Raw genomic sequence first — 21,613 nt, 5'->3', positions numbered from 1 at the left:
AATCACCTATAATTTTGGTGTGCAAATTATAAACACGTTATATCTTTTACTGACATATAACTACGTACTGGGAGAATATTCCATTAATGTTCAATCGAAACTTTCATAGAATCATAGGATAACAAACTACCTGGGTAGATTCTTCACCGAACACATTGTCAAAATAATACACCTTGGGAGGTTCACTAGAATTTGCATTCGGCTTGTAAACGGTCACGCAACGATTACACGTCGGCTTGATGATATTTCGCTACGGATTCGGTTTCATTTTGTCCATAGGACGAACTCGAACCACTACCCGTACATTTTCGATCTCACCTTCCGCCTTGGATTCCTCCTCAAAATCAAAACAGAAGAGCTAGGCATTTAGCACTGTATATAACTTTTCACATGTACGGCATTTTCGCTGAACTTGACTAGAATTTGGATGGGTTATGCGAAAAATCACTTTTTAAAACCAGACTAATGCTGAAGAACGTAGAAATTGAAAATTCGATCCGTTTTCATTTTTTCCAAAGAAGCTTGTTTGTGACAACCAGCTGAGTTGACAAAAAGTGAACGGTCGATGTTAGCCTCGTACACGAACAGATAAATTAAACCAAACTTTGTGTTTAATGATGAGAAAATCGCAGAAAAAAATTACCCAAATTTGGGTAGTTTTCCCTGTACAGTGAGATATACGCTTAGTTCACTTTACCTATTTATGGTAATTGATTCACCCATATTTAGGTACCCCATTGTTATGGGTGAAATATACGATAAAATCAGTAAAGTTCACTTATAATGCTGGTGAAACAGCTTTACCTATATATGGGTAAATTAATTTACCCATATTTGGATGAAAACTTAACATTTGGTTTTGTCTATATCACAGGAAAGGTTGGTCGCTATGAGGAAAGCAAAGCATAAATTAAATCAACTCTATGGCGGATCGCTAATGGTAAGTGAATAAATACAGCCCCTACATTATTTGAACCAGCTTCAGCATTATTTCACGTTTGTTAGTCATATAGTTATTTCTTCCCTAAAATTATTTTTATATATTTTATAGCTGCAGATCCTGGATACGGAACTCAAAATGCGGAAACCACGGTATTATTATTATTATTACCTTAGCGGTCATATATAAGCAGGTATGTTTAACTTATAATCGACGCTGACTTTTTACTAAAAACATTTTATCCGTGAACAGATTAAGCAACAATCGTGGAGCCAGATATCATTCAACGCTGGAATCATCGGTCGACCTTGGCAAGGAAATAGAAAATCGCTATCTTCCATATGAATAATATCTGAGGCATAGTCTCCGGTATCCATCGAATACAAGGAAGTAATCAGATAAGTAGCCAGATACCATCACCATTACAATCGCCGGTCGATCTCTCAGGACAGGGATCTCTTTGAGCACGTCCAACAATACGCCAACGACGGCTAAGGCTCTGCACCCGTGGATACGTGCAAGGCTCGAACAGGAAATAATAGCTGCATGTCCACAACACGCCAACGACGGCTTAGCCTCCGGCACCGTGGATACTGTGAAGGCTCGAACAGGAAATAATTAGATGCGTCTCGTACTGATAACTGCCCAACGCAACGGTTTCCAGTGCCTTTCAGAGTACTCTTACATATTTAAATAAATTGTATTTAGCTTTGAAGAACATTAAAATAAATTCAAACGATTGTTGGTTTACGATTCTTCCTATTTTTTGTTATCATACAAGAAGGATTTTTAAAATGTCAAACATAATTACCCAAATTTGGTGAAATTCACCTATAATCGCCCTTCTAAAGAATTATATATGGGGGAAACAGTTTACCCAAATATAGGTAAAAGGCAATCACCCATATCTAGGTATGTGCATTTTGATGATTATTGGTAAACTTCCATATTTGGATGAACTGAACTAAGCGTGTTAATAACAGTGACGTCGAGTGTCAGAATAGGGCACTGCACGGACTGCTTTGACTCTTTCTCGCTGACATCAGAAAACAACAAGGCCATTAAATGTCAAAATCTGGGTGCTGCGGATAGAGCCGCTTTTTTGCTCTCAAGCGAGTAGAGGGATATTTTGAAATCACTCCATAAGCAAAATTATTTTGCAGTTACTTGCCTGTCAAACATTTCCCGCTCTTCGAATTTCTGTTTCATGCTGACGAGGAAGCACAAATGCGCGAGACTCTACATGACTTTACTATGGTTTGCTTTTACTCCCGCTTCAACCAGCTGTTGGATTTCGTACATTTTCGTAATAAATGCGTTTTAATTGTTATCCTACTAATTCGCCGCTCGAAGTATAATGGTGAAATAGTTGTTACCAAACATACACAACTCAAACATAATTTATTTTAATTTTATTTCCAAATAACAACAATACTTCTCAATCTAAGATTTGAAACAAACATAACCACAATCTTCAATGTTTGGCTCCGGCACAATAAGCAGTTTTGGCTTCAGTTTGACAAGCAAATCGATTCTATCCGCACCACCCAGGTCAAAATGTATGATGAACGAAAGAGATTTTTCCGTGCAGTGCCCAATTGGAACAGAATCGTCTGTCAGTTCCATACAAATGCGCGTTCCAAACGAGCAGGAGACCTGTCAAACGTGGCACATGACGTTACTCTTCTTAAAGGACTCTGTTTTCCCTTTCTTTCCCATGATTGTTGTGAAAATTAGACCAAAATGCAAACACCTCACCGAGGTTACTCAGCCTAACAACCCAAATTTGAGTAAATTCAATATTCTCAATTTTGAGTTGATCAAGGTCCGCTTTATTGGATAAATTCAACTCAGCTTTGGGTAAATTGTTTACGTGGCAAACTACACTGTAAACCTGAAACTATTTAATGAGTAAAAAGTATACATATTTTGCGGTATATGTCAAAAAAATGGGTATATTTTTTTTTCGATCATGGGGATTTTCTATCCATTTTCCTGTACAAAGCATTTACTCATTAATGGGTGAAAAACATCTTATACACTCTAACTTTCACCTACACCAAGATTGAGTAAAGTATTATTATCTTCCCACGGAAATTACTCTTTCAAAAGCAGGATTACTCATAGTTTTGAGTTGTCCTGCTTTTGAGAAATTGAGTAAATGTGCACTCACTGAAATACCTCCGAAGTTTATTAGTTTGCCTTATGAAAATTGACAAGGAATCGGTTTGAAAACATAAGGCAACCTTATGAACCAGCATGAACTTTGATGAACAGCTCCATAATAAAATATATGTTTATCTTATGTTTACCTTACCAGTTTCATTCAGCAACCTTATGAAATTTCATAAGTTTATTTAATGAAATTCTTACGATATTAATATAAATTATTATCCAGTGAAAATAAAATAAAGCTGTTTCAGTGCATTAAAAAAGTCCTATTATATTTACTTCCTTCGATTCATTATCATCAAATATTATTTTGAAAATACAGATAGTTAGGTCCTTTATACAATTTAATTTTTGATAACATCATTTTTTTAAATTATTTGCATTTTCGGACTTAATAAAAACTTAATTTTGCTTAAAAGATGGTTTTTGGGCACTACCAATGCCACTGGATTCACCAATGATCACATAAAACAAAAATGAAAATGAATCAATGATTCATGGTAAAATTGCTTTGCAAAAATACATGGAAAAGTTGATGTTTTTGAAAGGTAACGATACTTAACAACCCATTCAATGTATCATCCAAAACCAAAATATTATAAGGTATATCGTAAGTATCATTTAGTATAATTAACGTACAGTATTTTATATGATTCCGTAAAACATTCAATTATAATTTTCTATAATCAAAAAACGATAACTAGAAAAATCGTTGTATAAATTCATTCTATTCGGGTATATTCTTTTGTTTTTCCTTTAATATAAGTACCTAAATAAATAAAATTTGTTTGCTCACTCATTTTCCTTGTTTTCCAAACATTATTATCATCGATTGAAAATTTTACTTGATCTGCTTATTAAACACCTGGGTGGTGTGGATAGAATCGATTTGGTTGTCAAACTGAAGCCAAAATTTTCTATTGAGCCGGAGCCAAACATTGAAGATTGTGGTTATGTTCGTTTCTGATCTAATATTGAGAAGTATTGTTATTATTTTGGGAAAAATAAAAATAAACTTTGTTTGAGTTTTGTATTCTTTGTAAAAATATCCTCAATTATATTTCAGTGGAAAATTAGTGGAATGACTAAAAGCAATTGTTAGAAATTTCAGAGATTCAGAGCTGATTGGAGCATGAATGCATGTAAAACAGTGAAGTCTCGACAACTTATGATTAGGGCCGAAAACCAACAATGCTGAATGAGAAAATATGTTCAAGTTTTAGGGACTAATTTTATTCATTTATTGAAGTAGAAATTCATTTCAGCAAAACCACATCAATGCTATACGTAAATGGTTATATTATAACAGCAGATTAAGATTCATTGAAAACCATTTGAAATCTCAAAATTTCAGTAAAAAAAATCGCGCCGTTTACTCGCATTACGGCAACACGTCTGGTTTTAAGCGTTTGCTCAAAGCTAGTAACACATCGATTTGTATAGTTGTTAGCCAGAGAGTTCATGTGTGATATATTGAAACCAGACGAATATACGTTTTAAATTTAGTTTTTCTAAATCATATAAAGTGAACGGCCTAAAACCAAAGAAACATTCTGCATGGTAGTTAAGGGCGCCAAAAAGGACTTAAAACCACTACGGTAAATGGTTCATGAGCCGTTCACTCAAAATCAATAAATGTGATTTAAGAGATATCAAGACGGAGTTTTACTAGGATGAAGAATCATTTACAAAGCAATCGTTTATGCTAGAAAATCAAAAGCATGGTTTTGGTTTAAGCGTACATATGTTACAGAAGTCATGTAGAGTCTAGATTTGCTCATGCAGCGTGGAAAGAGAGATTCGAAAAGGGAAATGTTTGACAGCCAAGTAACTGCAAAATAATTTTGTTTATGGAGTGATTTCACATATCTCTCTCGCTTGAGCGCAGATAAGGGTCATCCGCAGTACCCAGTTAAACACAAATAATAAAAAGCAAATTTACCCACTCGATTTTTTTCATATGCCATAGTATGATACACTTCTCTTGACGTATATGCGTATATTCATTAATGAGTAAGGCTATTAACTCTTTTAATGAGTTGAACATTTAACTTCATAATGGGTACTTTTTTAGGCTGTGAACATTCCAGCAATCGTTTAACTTTTAGTTAAAATTTGACCGTTCGATGGTTATTTCTCTGGTTAAAAAAACCCTGTCCGAGCATGGTTAGATTTGACAGTTCGATAGTTAAACTTTGTTCGAAAGAAAATTGGCGCCAAATCCATTTTGTTCCAAATAACTATTAGTCTGTCAAAACTCAAATGGGTCGGCTTGGAGTAAAAAACCACGATGGGAAAATAACCATCGCAATGTCAAATTTTAACTAAAAGTTAAACGAATCACTGGAATGGTTCACAGCCTTAGTCATTAAAGAGTACTTTGGCAGCACAGTGTACCTAGGAGCCTTTTACAAATTACGTAACGCTATAGGGGGAGGGAGGAGGTCAGGCCGAGCGTCAGCCGATCCATACACAAAAATGAACTTTCCATACAAAAAGTGTTACGTGGGGGAGGGAGGGGGTCCAATATCATCAAATTTAGCGTTACGTAATTTGTGAAAGAACCCCTAGTGCCAGAAAAGTAATTTAACTCCAATTTGGGTTATTGGTCCAAACTGCGATTAAAGAGTACTTTGGTGGCACAGTGTACCTAGGAGCTTTTTACAAATTACGTAACGCTATAGGGGGATGGAGGAGGTCAGGCCGAGCGCTACGATCCATACACAAAAATGAACTTTCCATACAAAAAGTGTTACTGGGGAGGGAGGGTCAATATCATCAAATTTAGCGCTGAAATTTGTGAAAGAACCCAGTGCCAGAAAAGTATTAACCCAATTTGGGTGATTGGTCCAAACTGCGATTTTGAGTGCAAGCAACCCACTTTTGGTGACCGTGCCGAAGTATTTGTGAAGGCGGCGTCGGCGGCGTCACGCCGTGAGCAATATTCGGCGGCGGCGTGAATCGGCGTGAAGAATTTTAGCTGAGAAAAAAGTTTCACGCAGCAAGCCATATGAGCCTTTGTTGTTTTTGTATTACTAGCTACAGTCAAACTAATGGGGTGAACATCCCAATAGGAGTAGCTTGTACGTTCAAGCAAAGTTTACATCGCACTAGGACATTGCCGCATCATAGCACATAAGTTCATTTCATTGGAAAGTAATTTGGATACAAATCCTGCAATTCGTTTAAGAATTCCTCAAGATATTCCACAGAAAATTCGAAAAGAATTTTAAGAATTATAAGAATTTCCTAATGAATTCCTTCATAACTTCCTCTACGAATTCCTTGAAAATTTATTTGGGTATTTATTCGAAATTCGTCTGAAATTTCTTTAAAAGTTCTTTAGAATTTCCTTAGAAATTACTTTAGGATTGCTTCGAAATTCCTTTATGGAGTCTTTTGAAATTTCTTTCGAAATTCATTCGAAAATTTTTTAGGAGTTCCTTTGAAAAATCCTTTAAGAATTCCTTAGAAAATTCCATGGAAAATCTTTCAAGAACTTATAGGAATACCATAGCAACTGAGATTCCTTCAGGAATTTGTTTTGAAATTTATAATAAAAATTCTTCCAGAGTTCCTCAACAATTTCTTTTTAAACTCTAGGAAGATATTTTAATATTCTCTCGAAATTTCCTCTGGAATTCATTTAGAACATTCTCCAGAAATTCTTCCAATTATAGGAATTCATTCGGAATTCCTCCTAAAATTCCTTTAGAACTTTTCCAGAAATTCTTGTAGATCTCCGAAAATTTCTTTTAAAATACCTCTAAGAATTCTTTCGAATCTTCAATTCTTTTGAAAATCTTCGAAATTTTGTTATTGCGCTCACTTTACAAGAGTTTTGAGATTTTTTCTCACAGTCATCTTTTCTCACACTCAATACACTAAAAAGTTTGATTTTCCGTATAATATTTGTGTGAGGTCAATCTGAAAACAAATAGACGTCAAATCATGGGGAATCGATTTGATACAGCTTACATGTGACAAGACCCGGATAAAATTAACAGTAACTTGAACGACATAACCCATTGAAATACAATAGATTGTGGTAAAATATAAACTATTGTACGCTTATTGTAAAATGTTGACGGTTGTAAAAGATCTTATTGTATTACATTAACATAACAATATATTTAAATGTACCAATACATTCTATTATATTTTTATTGTTCGCTTATGTATATTGACATCCAAAAACTGAACAAATTATGAAAGTTTTGGTTTGGATGATCTGGAAATTCGTCTAATGTAATTGAATTAATATAATTTTAATATTTCATGGATTTATTATATTGTTGAAAATAAATTGAAAACAATAAAATTATAATAGTTTGATTATAAAATGAATAAAATGTTATGATTCCAATATATTTTCATATTGCAAGTCTAGAAATGTTATGCAATAAAATTGGAGTTCAAAATTAGAAAAATTGTCATTTTTTTCATTACAGTTTTGTTAAAATTGCAGATCATTATGGTCAAATGTGGTAAGTATATAAAGTGTTAGAACGCGTTAGAGCATCATTACTGGGCCTGAGCGCGAGTATTTTGATCACACTGCCGTGCTGTCATTTTAGATTAGTCAAACTTTTCGCATCGGTTACTATTTTCGGTTATCATTTTGAGGCTGCATTCCATACCGGTGAGTTTGACATTTGATAGTTCATTAAATAGAGCGGTGTTATCGCCGCCAAATTTGATCACCTAGCGCGTTTAGTAGCGACCGGAGGTCAAGTAATGATACTGGGCTGGCAAACGGCTTATACTCACAACCGGTAGTCGTAATCTTATACTACAAAAGTTCAATGTATATATGGACGCAGTGGTTTCCGAACAAAAATAAATAAAAAATAATCGTCATAATACCTGAATCTGCAGCAATCCTTGTTCCTTAACAGAAAGAAGCTTAATTGAAATACTGATGCTTGGCCAATCTCACCAACGGGATAATAAGAACTGATGCAGGTATTTTTTCTTTTCTTCTCGACGTACTTTTTCTAATAAACTAAATTCTTTTTAATTTACATTTTTAGGTTTATAACATGTATTGTCTATCCGGAACAAAGTTAGTTTATATCGAAGTTGATTTTCTCCAGAACAGGAACTTACCAACTTCGAAAGTAGTGCGCTGGATTCGCCTGAAGATGCGCTAAACAACACATCAATTAGTTTGAGATAAAACTTTGGAAGAAAGTTCGGTCTGGAAGTCCGACAGCAAAGAGAGGTAAAATGAGTTAAAATGAAGTTTAAACTGCTTTAAACTTAAATTGAAAATAAAATAATTTGTAAAAAATAATATTGTATTTTATTGTAATGTTGAATAGTATTCTAAATCCTGTTGTATTGCTTTTGTAAAACAATAGAAACAGTAATTGAAAACATTTAAATCACAATGTTTTCTATTATTTTGTCGCCGAAATCATCCCATGAAGAACGTAAAATCAATTGTTTTGCTCAAAATTTTGTATGGAAAATTTTCGATTTTTTATTGTAAAGATACATAACAACCCCCTTTTTATTGTAAAAGTCCCATTTACCATTCATTTTATCGTGGAAAACCATTATTTCTCATGTGATTTTATTGTCAAAATTCCATTATATTCAATGGAAAAATTATCTAAATGGTGTTGTAACAATAAAATTCAATATTTTAATGATATTTTTATCCGGGAGTAATGGGTTATATAGTAAATTTCAGTAAAAAAATCGATCAACCCAAAATGAGGTGTGAGAAAAGAAGCGGCAAATCACAACATAACTCTTCAAATTGGTGAAATCGGCATAGTAATTCATTTATTTTTTATCTCGTGTTTTTTTAATTGTAAGTTTAACACTCAAATTCCTCAAAGTTTCTTTCAAATTCCTTTAAAATTCCTCCATATTATGATTCGTTCCGAGTTATTCATGCAGAAATTTGTATAGTTTACTGGAAGAATTTTCTAAAGACTTCCTGGAGAAAGTTCAAAGGAGTTTCTAAAAATAAATAAAAGGCCTTCCGGAAGGTTTTCTGAAGGAATCTGGATGAATGAAAGTCTAAATTAGTTTCGTAGCTTTTCTAAACAGATTTTCGAAGCAATTCCTGGAGGAACTTCCGACTCTATTCTTGAAGGAATTAGGAATTACCAAAAGAGAACCGAAAAGGTTTTTGGAATTTAAATGAAGAATTTTTAGTGGATTTTCCAAGTGGATAGCTATTAATTTTTATAGAAATTCTATATTTCTCTAAGAATTTTCGAAAATCTGGACAGTAGAAACAAACTCAGTTTTGACTCTTGAATCAAACTACATGCCAAGAAAACTCCAAAATATCGATACTGCGGATATTCGGATATTCTCAAGAATTCTTTGGAATTTACTGCAGGAGTTCCTTCGAAAATTTTACAGATTTTCTGTAAATACCTTAAACCCTAGAAAACATATTCCGGAATTAATTCGGTAAGACATCAAGAAACTCTTTCTAGTACATCTTCGAAAATTCTGTCAGGAGTTCTATCGGAATTTCTCCAGGAATTCCTTCAAAACGTCTCAAATGAAACCAGCTTTTTTAAATTTCCTTAGTGATTGCTTCGAACTCTTAGGACCTTAGGAAATATCTTAAGAAATTCTTCTAGAAATTTTATAAAATTCTTCTAAGATTGATTTTGACAATTCAATTCAAAGAAGCCACCTCTGCAAAAAAAGAATTTCGAATCTATTTATTAGTCTGTTGGATTACACTGTTGAAAGGAGATCCGCGGCTGCGTAGTGTCTCTGCTTACGGGTCTGCCTGTTTTTGCCCTTCATTCAGCAGTGAATTGAAAGAGGTATTAAATTCGACTGTATATTGATGGAGCGTATGTAGCAGCAAGACTCAAGCCAGAATGATGGATAACTGTACATACTTTACTGATTACTGTACTGATGGATTTTTGAAAAATTCTTTCGGAAATTATTTCAACAATTCCTCTGAAACTTTTCTAGGTATTTATAAGACATTCCATTTCCTCGAAATTCATTTAGTAATTCATTCGAATTTTCACGCATTTCCTTCCAAAATTCTAGGACGAATTTTCAGATATCAGATATAATTTTCAAAGGCATTACCGACATTCTTAAATTCCTTTAAGATTTTTTTGGACATTCCTCCAAGAATTCCTTCAGAATTTTCCTTCTTTCCTTCTAAAATCCCCAAAAATACTACGAAGATAGATCCAGAAATTACTCAGACTCTAAGCCATTTCTTCAAGTCATTCCTTTAGAACTTTCCAGGACTTCCTTCGGAAAGTATTTCAAGAAAACCAGAAGATTATTTGGGTATTGTTTATCAAAATAAAGTATTGCGTATTTATTTATTAGTCTGTTGGATTACACTGTTGAAGGAGAAGTCTCTATCCCGCGGGCTTCGCGTAAGTGTCTACTCTTCCTCGGATATTCGTTCAGTATTTCCTTCGGAGTTTTCTCCGAATCTCGGCTTCAAAATTCTAGGACGAAATTTCGGATATCTCCGTGAATTCCAATTACGGGATCAATCCAAAATTCCTCAAATTCTAAGAATTTTCTTCAATTATTCTTCCGAGCTTTTCCAGGATGTCCTTCGGACATTATTTCAGGAAAACAAGAATTTTTTTGGATTTTTTATCAAAATAAATGAAACCGTTTTTTTCGAAACAATTCTAGCCCTTCAAGTAAGGAGGAGGAAGGAATGTTCAATTTGATGGGTCACGTGTCCATCGTGCTCCAGCTCCAGAAGCCAAGTTACCATGTTTATCTGCATATCAAGAGGCTATCACAATGATACTCCAGTTACATATAAGATTAGAAGTTCAGGCTAGCTCATTGATTTGTAGGTCTGTTGCCAAGAAGTTCTTGTCGACCTAGCATTTAACACGCCAATGCCGGTAAAAGTGACAGAGATAAAAACAAATCTGCTAAAGATATAAAAGCTATTTAATCAATGCCTGATAGGTTGCCTTGGTCCGTAGATGCAAACGCACCGGATAAAATTTACAGTTCCTTGTATGGTAAGATCCATTGGAATTCAATTGTTGTATGGTAAAATACAATCTATTGTATCTTTATTTTAGATTTTCACGGTTGTAAAATCCTTTATTGTAATTACTTTAGAAGTACAATATTAATGTGACCGATACATTCTATAATATTTTAGTTGTTCATGTTTTATATTCGAAGAATATTTAAGTTTATATTGAGAAATTGGAGACGCATAGTGGCTGGAAATCGTACGTACTTTGACTCGCAAGACGCTCCGATCGAATAGAGTTCGCCGTACCAAACTGACAATCTACAAAACGCTAATTAGACCGGTAGTCCTCTACGGACACGAGACCTGGACGATGCTCGTGGAGGACCAACGCGCACTGGAGTTTTCGAAGAAAGTGCTGCGTACCATCTATGGTGGGGTGCAGATGGCGGACGGTACGTGGAGGAGCGAATGAAACGAATTGCATCAGCTGTTGGGAGAACCATCCATCGTTCACACCGCGAAAATCGGACGGCTGCGATGGGCCGGGCACGTAGCCAGAATGTCGGACAGTAACGGTGAAAATGGTTCTCGACAACGATCCGACGGGCACAAGAAGGAGGTGCGCAGCGGGCAAGGTGATCGATCAGGTGGAAGATGACTTGCGGACCCTCCGTAGACTGCGTGGTTGGCGACGAGCCATGGACCGAGCCGAATGGAGAAGACTTTAATACCGCACAGGCCACTTCGCCTTAGTCTGATTAAATAAATAAATAATTATGTTTTATATTGCTCAACCAAAATTAAACAAATTGTATTCCATCTCGGAGATCAGATAATCCGTTTTAAAGAAAATAAAATATAATTTGTAATTTCATTGATTCATTATGTTAATGGAATACAATTGAAAACAAAAATAACAATAACTTTCATTGTTACATGAAAATTCTACCGATTTTCAAATATATGTTTTAATTGCAGGTCTTGAAATATTCATGTTCTGATAATTTAAATTTAAAATTCAAAGGAACAAAATCTTTCACTTTTAATTTTACTTGGAGAATGACTGGATTTAGATCAGCTGATTAGTGTGATTAGTGAGAAGACGAAGAACGAAGGTTTATAATCTATCCGGTACAAAGTTAGTACGCTTTTTATATCGATGTTGGATTTTTCTCCAGATACAGATCCAGATCCAGATACAGATTTTCTCCCAACTGGAAGTAGTGCTGAATTCGCCTAAAGATGCTAAACAACACATCAATTAGTTTGACAGATAAAATTTCGAAGAAAGTTCGGTTCGGAAGTCCGACTTCCGAATTCTAAGTTGATGCTACGCCGACAATAATGATTCTGAGCAAGCAACGGCCGATCATTTCCCGCTGTACCGTGGTGAGTATCTATCAAGGTATCTATATTAGTGTTATCATCATGATACCGGATCATTTTGATGTGGGATAAATCTTTCAACACGTAAAGAAAAAACTTATAAATTAAAACCTTATAAGCAAAACCTATTCGAAAATATCAATACACTAATTCATTATGCCATCTGATGAATGATCCCATACCAAAAGCACTAACAAAAAGTTAATGAAAAGTATAAGTTTTGGAATGTATGTGCTCAGTAAATTATTGTTTTTACGTGAAAGACCTTCAGGAAGGGTCCCTTGATTTACACCGCCGAAGCAGTTCGCAGATTTTTTATTAACATGCATCCTTGTTCCTTTCAGAATTTCGCTTAATTTCAAAGGTCTGACTTTTTATGAATTAATTTCAATAGTGCAATCAATAGCTTTCTGTGTTCTGTTGATTGCGCTATCTAAATTAATTCAAAAAATGCTTAGGTCCTTGAAAAGTTAACGAGAATTAATGATAAACACTGCTGCATGCCACCATCACTGATGATTCAATATCGTTCGGCGACTAATACAATAAAAAATTAAACAGGTAACTTTTGTTTTTTCTCGGCTTATACTTTTGTAAGAAACCTGACATGATCTTATAATTTACGTCTTTCACAGGAAAAAATGCGAGCAGCAATAGTTACAGCGGCTTCAGTGTATAGCGGTTGCATCATTGGCGACTGAAATCTACGTTTATGAATCCCGTCTGAACAGCAGTTAACGCACTTAACAATACCACTAATAATTTTAATTTAATTCGAACACAAATTGAACTAAAATCAAATTGAAATTAAATTAAAGTGAATTAATTTAATTAAAACTGAAGTAGAATTATCAAAATATATTTAAAAAAAACAAAATTTAATTTACTGATTACAAATAAAATTTAAAACTAAATTGAAATAGTATACAATAAAATAAATTGTACATCATTAAATTGAATTGTATTTTATTGTATATTGAAGTCGAGATTGAAGTAAAATTTATTTAAAATCCCATTGTATTTCTACTGTAAAACAATAAAAAATGAGAAAACATTTGAAACACATTGTTTTCTATTGTTTTGGCCTTGAAATCATCCATAAGAACCGTTGAATCAATTGTTTTGAATTTTGTATGAAAATTTTTCGATTTTTTATTATAAAGAACATAACAACCCCCTTTTTATTGTAAAAGTCCCATTTACCATTCATTTAGTCGTGGAAAACAATTGTCTCGTGATTGAGTTGTTAAAATTCCATTACATTCAATGGTAATTTCTATGTTTTACATGGTGATGTAACAGTAAAATTTATAATATTCTAATCATATTTTTTATCCGGGACTACATTCTGTGATTTCTGTGTTGGCTCTCTGTTCATCGGCGTGAAATACGAAATTCGGCGGCGTGGAGTCAATCGGCGATATGCGGGACACCTTGACCGGCGTCTAGCGTCAATAAACGTCAGGCGGGGGGCGGCGGCGCACAGGCTCAGGGTATACGAAAGAAAAGCAAAATTACAGAAAACAGCAAAATGCTAAATTTTCAATTAGCTATTTACCCATTTTTGGAAATAAAAAATTATAAGGGTTGTGCACAGGGCACGAGCGCCCGACGTAAACCTGTAAAACCGTTTGGTGAAAAAGAACCTAGAAGACCCATAATTCATGAATAATAAAATTGTTCTTTTGATTACTTTTGAGACAAACCGGTTCGAGCAATATTCAAAACATAAAATTTGTTGGATACGACAATTAAAATTTACATTTTGAAAGTAGCTGATATATTCATTAAGTCAAAATTTTAATTCTCGAGTTTTATATAATATGAGAAGTTTAGTTTTGTTTGTTTAATTGTGTCCGCTCTCTGAGAATGCTCGAACGAAAATGACGTGCGCGTATGAGACACGAGTCTTTTATGCATAGAAAGGAGCGATGGGCGAAAGGACTGTAAACAAACTCTATGTCCGTGTTGGGTTGCAGGATTATTGATTGGGTCTGAATTTTTTTGGTTTGGAAGAAATTGAAATTTCCACTAGTTTAACGTTGATAATCAAAATTTCAATAACATTTGCACATTGGTAGTTTCCGATTCATTTGATATATAAATCTCAAAATCCATCAGAAGATAAAGATTATCTTTTAATCTTACATGACTACGTGAGGTCCCTATTGAAATTTTCATCTTATACCCTGTATCAGAGTCTCCCTAGTTCACGTCAAAATGCGTTCACATTACTAATTTACCATTCATAGAATATATTTACTCCAGCAACTCCCTCCGACGCACGCTTGTGATTCACTTCCGACATTTTCACTTGGCTGCCACTGATGCCATTCCATGAATTCATATTATTCTACCGGGCGCAATCGTGATTCTGCTACGGACGGCAACATTATGGCGTCGCCAAGTGGCTAATTTGCTCTTTGAATAATATTCGCCTCGCCTCTTCCTTTGTATAGAATGGTGGCCCTCAGAAGAACGATTAATTCTCTCAGCAACCTGCCGATGCTGGAACACTCCACGACATTTTAAATGAAACCTGAGCAGTTTTCTTATAATCAAAAGATGGCCTATAGTCCCGCCTTTTTGTGTCTTCGGAATGCAAATTGTGTAACCGTCACACACTCACCAAAGGGGCGCGGCTACAGGTTCAACTTTATTGATTACAAGAAAGAAGCTCTTTCGCGCGAGCCATTGTTTGAGATGTCGAAGAGCAGACCGTGGTACCACCTTTGGCATCGGCGGAGCACCTACCAGAAGTTTATTTCCGGCGATGGTGTGGGTCGCGCGGTCGTCGCACATTAGCAGCGCTCAGATTAAATTTCATTGTATGAAGTAGGGGAATGACGGTTTGGAGGTTTAGTTCTATTGTCAGGGGTTTTGTTGACCAAATTTTAGAAATTTGGCACAATATTTTGATATGCAAGAAAATGTTGGCCAAATTTGAGCATAATAGTTACAGAAAACCCCTGAAATAATAGAACAAAGCCTGCCAAAGCCGTAATTTCTTAACGATTGCCATCCTGAAAGTAGCTCTTATGTCACAACTTGAGGCGAGATGAATTTTGATCAAAGAAACTCATTTGATGATGGCAGATTGTTTTCCGTCGGTAGTAGAATCAAGAGAGCACGATTCAGGAATTATAATATTGGTAGATAGTCATCCATGCAAACATTTTGCAGCTTCTCCGTTTGACGCGCCGATTCCATACAGTGAGTCTACATACAGTAATTCTACATTTACATACAGAAACATACGATGATTCAACTCATCCATGGTTTTAGGTGCTGAAATGCCAGGCGCGGGAGAGCAGTTTTCTTATAATCAAAGATATCATTAGTCCCGCCTCTTTGTTGTCCGGTATGACTGCAAATATTGTGTAACCATCACACCCCCCAAAGGGGCGTGGCACAGGTTCAACTTTATTGATTACAAGAAAGCAACCCTTCCGGCGCGCGGTCATTTCGTCTGAGATGTCGCGAGAGCAGACCGTGGTAGTGATACCACTACCAGTGGTTCGGCATCGGCGGAGCCCTACCGGAAATTTTATTCCGGCGATGGTGTGGGTCGCGCGGTCGTCGTCATCAACATTAGCAGCGCTCAGATTGAATTTTCTTGTCTGAAATAGGGAATGACGGCTTTGGCAGGTTTGTTCTATTATTGTCAGGGTTTTGTTGACCAAATTTGGAATTTGGCCACAATATTCTTTGATATGCTATGATATGATATGATATTTGATAAATGAATAACGATCGGCTACCATCAATGAAAGTGGCTTTGGAGCGTCCACAAATTACGTAACGCTTAGATGGGAGGGGGTTGAAGTGACGACCCATACATAATTTTAGATGCTTCATACAAAAAGTGTGATATAGGGGAGGAGGTGGTTGAAATGCCCAATTTTGCGTTACGTAATTAAAGGATCTTCCCTAAGGTGACTGGGAGGCACTACACACCGTGTTATTTTTTCCTATCTTTTCTCTTTCTAACATTGTCACCTCGTAATTTTGGAGGCGTATTTCGGTTTTCAGTTGTTTGATGTAACTATAAATGTATCAGCATGTAGATTGTGAGTAAGCACGCGCCGGTGATACTTTTCAAAATCATATTTGTTGTAAAAAATTAAGCAATAATGATAATCAATAGTATCAGAATTGTCAAATTGTAGGTTTCGAATCGATTGATAAGCAAATGTCGAAAATCCATCGAAAGATGACGCTGTTAGCGTTTGAAATCCATGTTTTGTGACAGTCTCGAATTTGGAAATTTCCATTTTAAACCCTGTATCTGAGTCTTCCCTTAGACGTAGCATGAAAAACTGTAGCAAACATCAATACGCCATGATACAATTTTCTTCAGTCATAATGCGATTCAATTGTTTGCATGGTCTCTTCCGATTACTTGGGATTCAACTACGACGTTAGGGTTGCGCTTTGATAAAGTTCATCTCGGAACCGATTTCTTTTCAATCAACAGGAAAAATAAATTAATCTGCGGGAAAATTTCATGTTGTGCCGACAACATCCAAATCGTGCAAACGCCAGTTAGTGAATAAATTGCTGAGCAATCTTCCGATGACAGCCTATGTTCGGACCGGACTAATGCCACCGACGAACCGACTGTCACTGGCGCTCTCTGATTGTCTCATACTTTTAACGGTCATTCGCTTTTGCGGGCGAGCTCCTGTCAAATGCGCTAAGACACAACTTCGCTGCAATGTTAATACACGTAGGTTTGTGGCTGAGCCTGAAAACTTCGGAGCCATTATAGAGGTGGCGGTAGTGTTTGATGATTTTTCATCATGGCGTCGTAGAGCAAATTTGAATTATTTTCCATTAGGTGACACGTCGGTTCGTCGGTGCTAATGCTATGATTCCGCTACCGATGCCAAACAATTATGCTTTGTTTTATGAAGAAAGCTCGTCTAATATCAACTTTCTCAATCACTAAAATCATAACTCCGAATTACGCTAGAAAATTTCACCGAAGAATTTTCCAGTTCCTAACGGTTGCACTCTAGAAAATTATTTCAACAACCTTTTCCCAAATATAAATGGTCCTGAAAGAACCGATTAATTGCCACTTATGTGCTCATCAGCAGCCACTGCGCGCGACCGCCATCCGATGATTCGCCTAACGAACGCCGTCGATTGCCAGATCCGAAGATGGGACACGGATGATAATGATGTGCCGCTGCTTCCACGACCGCCACCACCACCGACCGAAAAAATTTCATCCGCACCACCACCGCTGAGACAGCCGTTGTCATCTGGGACCGCTTCTGGACGCCCTGGTCTGCTCGCCGTGACATCCAGAATGAAAATGACGCGCGCACGGAAACACGGGCTTTTATCACAGGAAACCAAGCAGTGTATCGGCCCGACTACTGCAATATGATGTCCGTGTTGGAATTTATGAACGGAATTAGCAATACGTAACCGAACGAAGTACAATGATATCCGAGCTATGCGTACATTGTGAAAAAAAACAATAAATTATTTGTTCTTGCACAGAGAACCAAAAGATCTGTGCTTGGGACTAACATTCATCTTCAATGAATAAGAACTGATGATCTTCTTTGCTATGTCACACTGGCGTCTGTCACATAAGAATGCGAGTCAATGTATATTTGCAACATTTGTTTTTCAGTTCATATTGCATACCGTGGAGGCACCATATTTGACGCGATTAAGAAAATTCTAAAAAGAATCATTATTTAAAAAATTATTACAAAATGGATTCGTCTAATATTCTCCCTGGGCTTTGGATTATAATTCTCCACAAATATTGATATATTCTAGGAGAATTGTAATCTGTGCTGGTACACTGAACCAAATCTTCATCCTGATAGCGACTGATAATTGATTTGGTTCCGCCCCTTAACGATAATCATTCACTTTCAGGATGATCGTCATTTGCCAGCTCCCATTCGCCCGCGTGCGTTGCGTATGACAGTCATCCCATTTCCATTATCCAATACAGATGGTGTGGAGGTGAAAAACATTCGGTCATCAGATGATTTCAGGATGGTTTTGAACTTATTTTAATTTGAAAATGTTTTTCAATTTGAAAGCTAAATAATAGTTTTAATGCCATTTTATGTATAATACAATAATAATACAATAACAAATAATTTTGTTAAGTCATATCCATATTTTATTTACGTATCGTTTATTTGATTTCATGTGAGTATCATGGCACCTCTACCGGAATGTGGTCATTCTTTGGCCTTCATAGCGGGGCATTTCGTAGCGTACGGTCTTCTAACGGGACTATTCTTTTGTCGGAACCAGCATATCATCACAGCCAGCGTCCGTCGCGTCAAAATCCTGAACAAAATAAAACTCACTTTAATTCACTTTGCGTATTCCCTAGACAAATGTTTCTACTTACCGGATGCTGCGCGAGCGCAAGTAAATAAGTTGGTGATGACGAGCAAGACGAATATTACTGGCTAAAAACAAAATTTCAATTATTTTATGCAATTTTTTTATGCAATTAATTATTTATTCAATTTATACGTACCGCAAATCCATGCATGGCGCCTGATAGTAATGGCGATTGAAATCAACTTACGAAGAGAAATAACACGGACTGATTCGGCAGGAGAACAAAACATGGCGACTATTGTTGATTTGCGCCAGGCAAGTACTCGCTAAACCAACCCACACCTTCATATGAAACACAATGATTAATGCATACCAATACCGAATGAACATCGTTGTGGTGCCTTACCAAAGCAAATATCATCCGATATCTCAACGATTCTACTTCGTTATATATGCATTAGGAATATGTGTGACACATCATTCAACAGGCGTTACAAGCATTGTTTGTTGCTCGGATGATTTTCTTTCGATTTTACATGAGTATGTCATACACAGTGGCGCAGCATTCGCTTGCGGATGAAACGATATTTTGAATGAGGGGAAAGCCAAATCAGTCGATTTTAGGTTGCTGTTTTGGCTCAGTGTAGGAGTCTACGAACTGGGGGTTGTAATCTATTTGAATACATACGAAGAAAGTGGTATAGATTTTGGGAATTGAATTGTAAGTTCGTATACTCCTATTCGGTTTCCTCAATGACCGACAGGGTGCGTGCTACATGTCGCGGATAGAAGCTAAGGGAGGTGTGGTATAATTCGACTGAATTTATTGAATAAAGAGCCTTTTAAGGTAATTATACAAATAAGCCATGTGGTGAATTTTAAATTCACCACACGGTTGTCTACTCCTATTATCGAAAATTCAAAGCTGAAATTTAAGTCGATTGTTTACTGCCCATGATCGCATATTTGTAACATTTGCGTTTTGGTTGATTTTGTAAATCGTTTGTCAATCCTCCTCACAAACTCAATCATTTTCAGCTTACCACAGATAAGCAAGACAGTAAAGCCTTTTGTACTGTTGTGGGACTAGATGCAGTAAATTGAGCTTTCTAAAGAATTCACAGGCTTTTTACAAAAAGAATAAAAATGCGAATGTTATAAATATGCGATCATGGGCAGTTTAGCATAAGTAAATAAATGATCTTCGGATGTATCATCCCCATGGGCGTTGTGGTTCTCTCAATTCGTGCATTTGAAAAATCACTAGAAAAAACACGTGGTTTCCAAGATGGCCGATTTGTGGCTTTGTTGTTTAACCACCTTAATAGTCAGTCAATTGTGCTTAGCCTCCTATTGTGTTGTAACTGAATAATGTCAAAATAGGTAATCGATACAGACACCTCCTTTCACAACAATCTATAATTCATTTGAATGTATTCAACATTGGCTTCGTAGTTTAATGTCCTATGCGACATAGTTTTGATTTTGAAGATACTATTTAGCTGATCCAAGTCTAGCATCCTGTACTAGAGAGTTACTTTAGAAGAAGCTTCTCATAATTTTATCATAGTCAACGTTTATGTTAAAAATAAGTTATAAAATGGAGTGCTCATTATTTCCTGCTAGATCAGTTACAAGACAACGTGGACCACATTGAGGAAAAATTATTCAATAAATCGATATTATCGTCGAAAGGCCCAGCTATGCTGTAATCAAATTGATCACTTATTATATTAATCTCTAACTGAAATTAGAAAATAAACAAGCTACCTTATTAAATCCGACTGATATTAAATATAACACTACACTAATTTGAGAATCCCATTTAAAAAAACTCATAAATAATAAAATGACATTTACTAATATCCATTCATTGCTTATACTGAGTGAAATGATTCGTAGTGGCAGAAAAACTCATATACTTTTGTAAAGGTAAAGAAGAAGAAAAGAGTGATGTTGATGTTAGTGATGGTAGTTGGACAATACTAAGTGCTTATAATGATGGGGGTGGGCTATTATACAAATCCTTGTTTTCATCAACACGGCCCACAACAGTGACCACATGAGCAACATCGCTTAGGAACGTCTGTGTGATGATGAAAAACGGGAGGCTCATAGAAGCCAATATGGGCGGGGTACAGTGTAGATTAATAGCAAGGGACAGCTCCCATTGTAACCACCACAAAAAAAACTATATCCATAATATATTTATGAAGATCAAGAGACATTTTGGGATATCCTGGGTCTTCCAAACTATCCTTGAAGTCAGAACATGCGATCTACAACAATCACCCTAACTTTTTTGTGTGGAGACTTTCAGCCCTAGGCTGGATCGTCTCCGGAACCGCTCTAACTTTTTTCGTCGCTCCAACCTTGGTTATATATTCAACCATATTTATAACATATTCATGAAGATCAGAAGACATGGTTAGATGGTTTTGGGATATCCTGGGTCATTCAAACTGTCCTTGAGTTCCGAACTTGCGATCTACAGCTACGAAACTAGCTTTTCTCGTCACTAGAAACATGGATATGTATTCAAGAATGTCCATAACATATTCAATGAGACCAGGAGATATGTGAAGATGGTTTTTGGGACATCCTGGGTCATCAAAACCGTCTTTGAGTTCAGAACATGTAATCTACAGGCACAGCAGTTCATTTTACAGCTAACCGTAAGCATATAAAAAATCCGTACGTGCGACTATACGGCGTCACAGTGCAAACATGCTTTATACTGGCTTATAGAGTCTGGCTGATATATCTTTATTTAGCCGAAAAGGCAAAATATAGTGCTAATGGTTACTTTGGGTTTCCGTCGT

General features: G+C 36.0%; 1 protein-coding gene and 1 long non-coding RNA gene across 2 annotated transcripts in view; one reads left to right on the top strand and one right to left on the bottom strand.

The window, feature by feature from the left end:
- The window catches only part of LOC134227035 (kinesin-like protein KIF3A), a 112,991-nt gene that overhangs the window by 8,131 nt on the left and 83,247 nt on the right, over positions 1-21,613 (top strand). The window lies entirely within an intron of this gene.
- Positions 18,585-19,131, bottom strand: LOC134219363 (uncharacterized). The gene is made up of 3 exons (XR_009981550.1): positions 18,988-19,131; positions 18,856-18,916; positions 18,585-18,791 (listed from the first exon to the last, which is right to left on the bottom strand). It is a non-coding gene; the product is annotated as an uncharacterized LOC134219363 (long non-coding RNA).

The sequence above is a fragment of the Armigeres subalbatus genome, chromosome 3 (assembly GCF_024139115.2).
Source record: "Armigeres subalbatus isolate Guangzhou_Male chromosome 3, GZ_Asu_2, whole genome shotgun sequence".
NCBI lineage: Eukaryota > Metazoa > Arthropoda > Insecta > Diptera > Culicidae > Armigeres > Armigeres subalbatus.
Note: the sequence above shows the minus strand (reverse complement) of the source record. Positions and strands in the feature narration are given on the sequence as shown.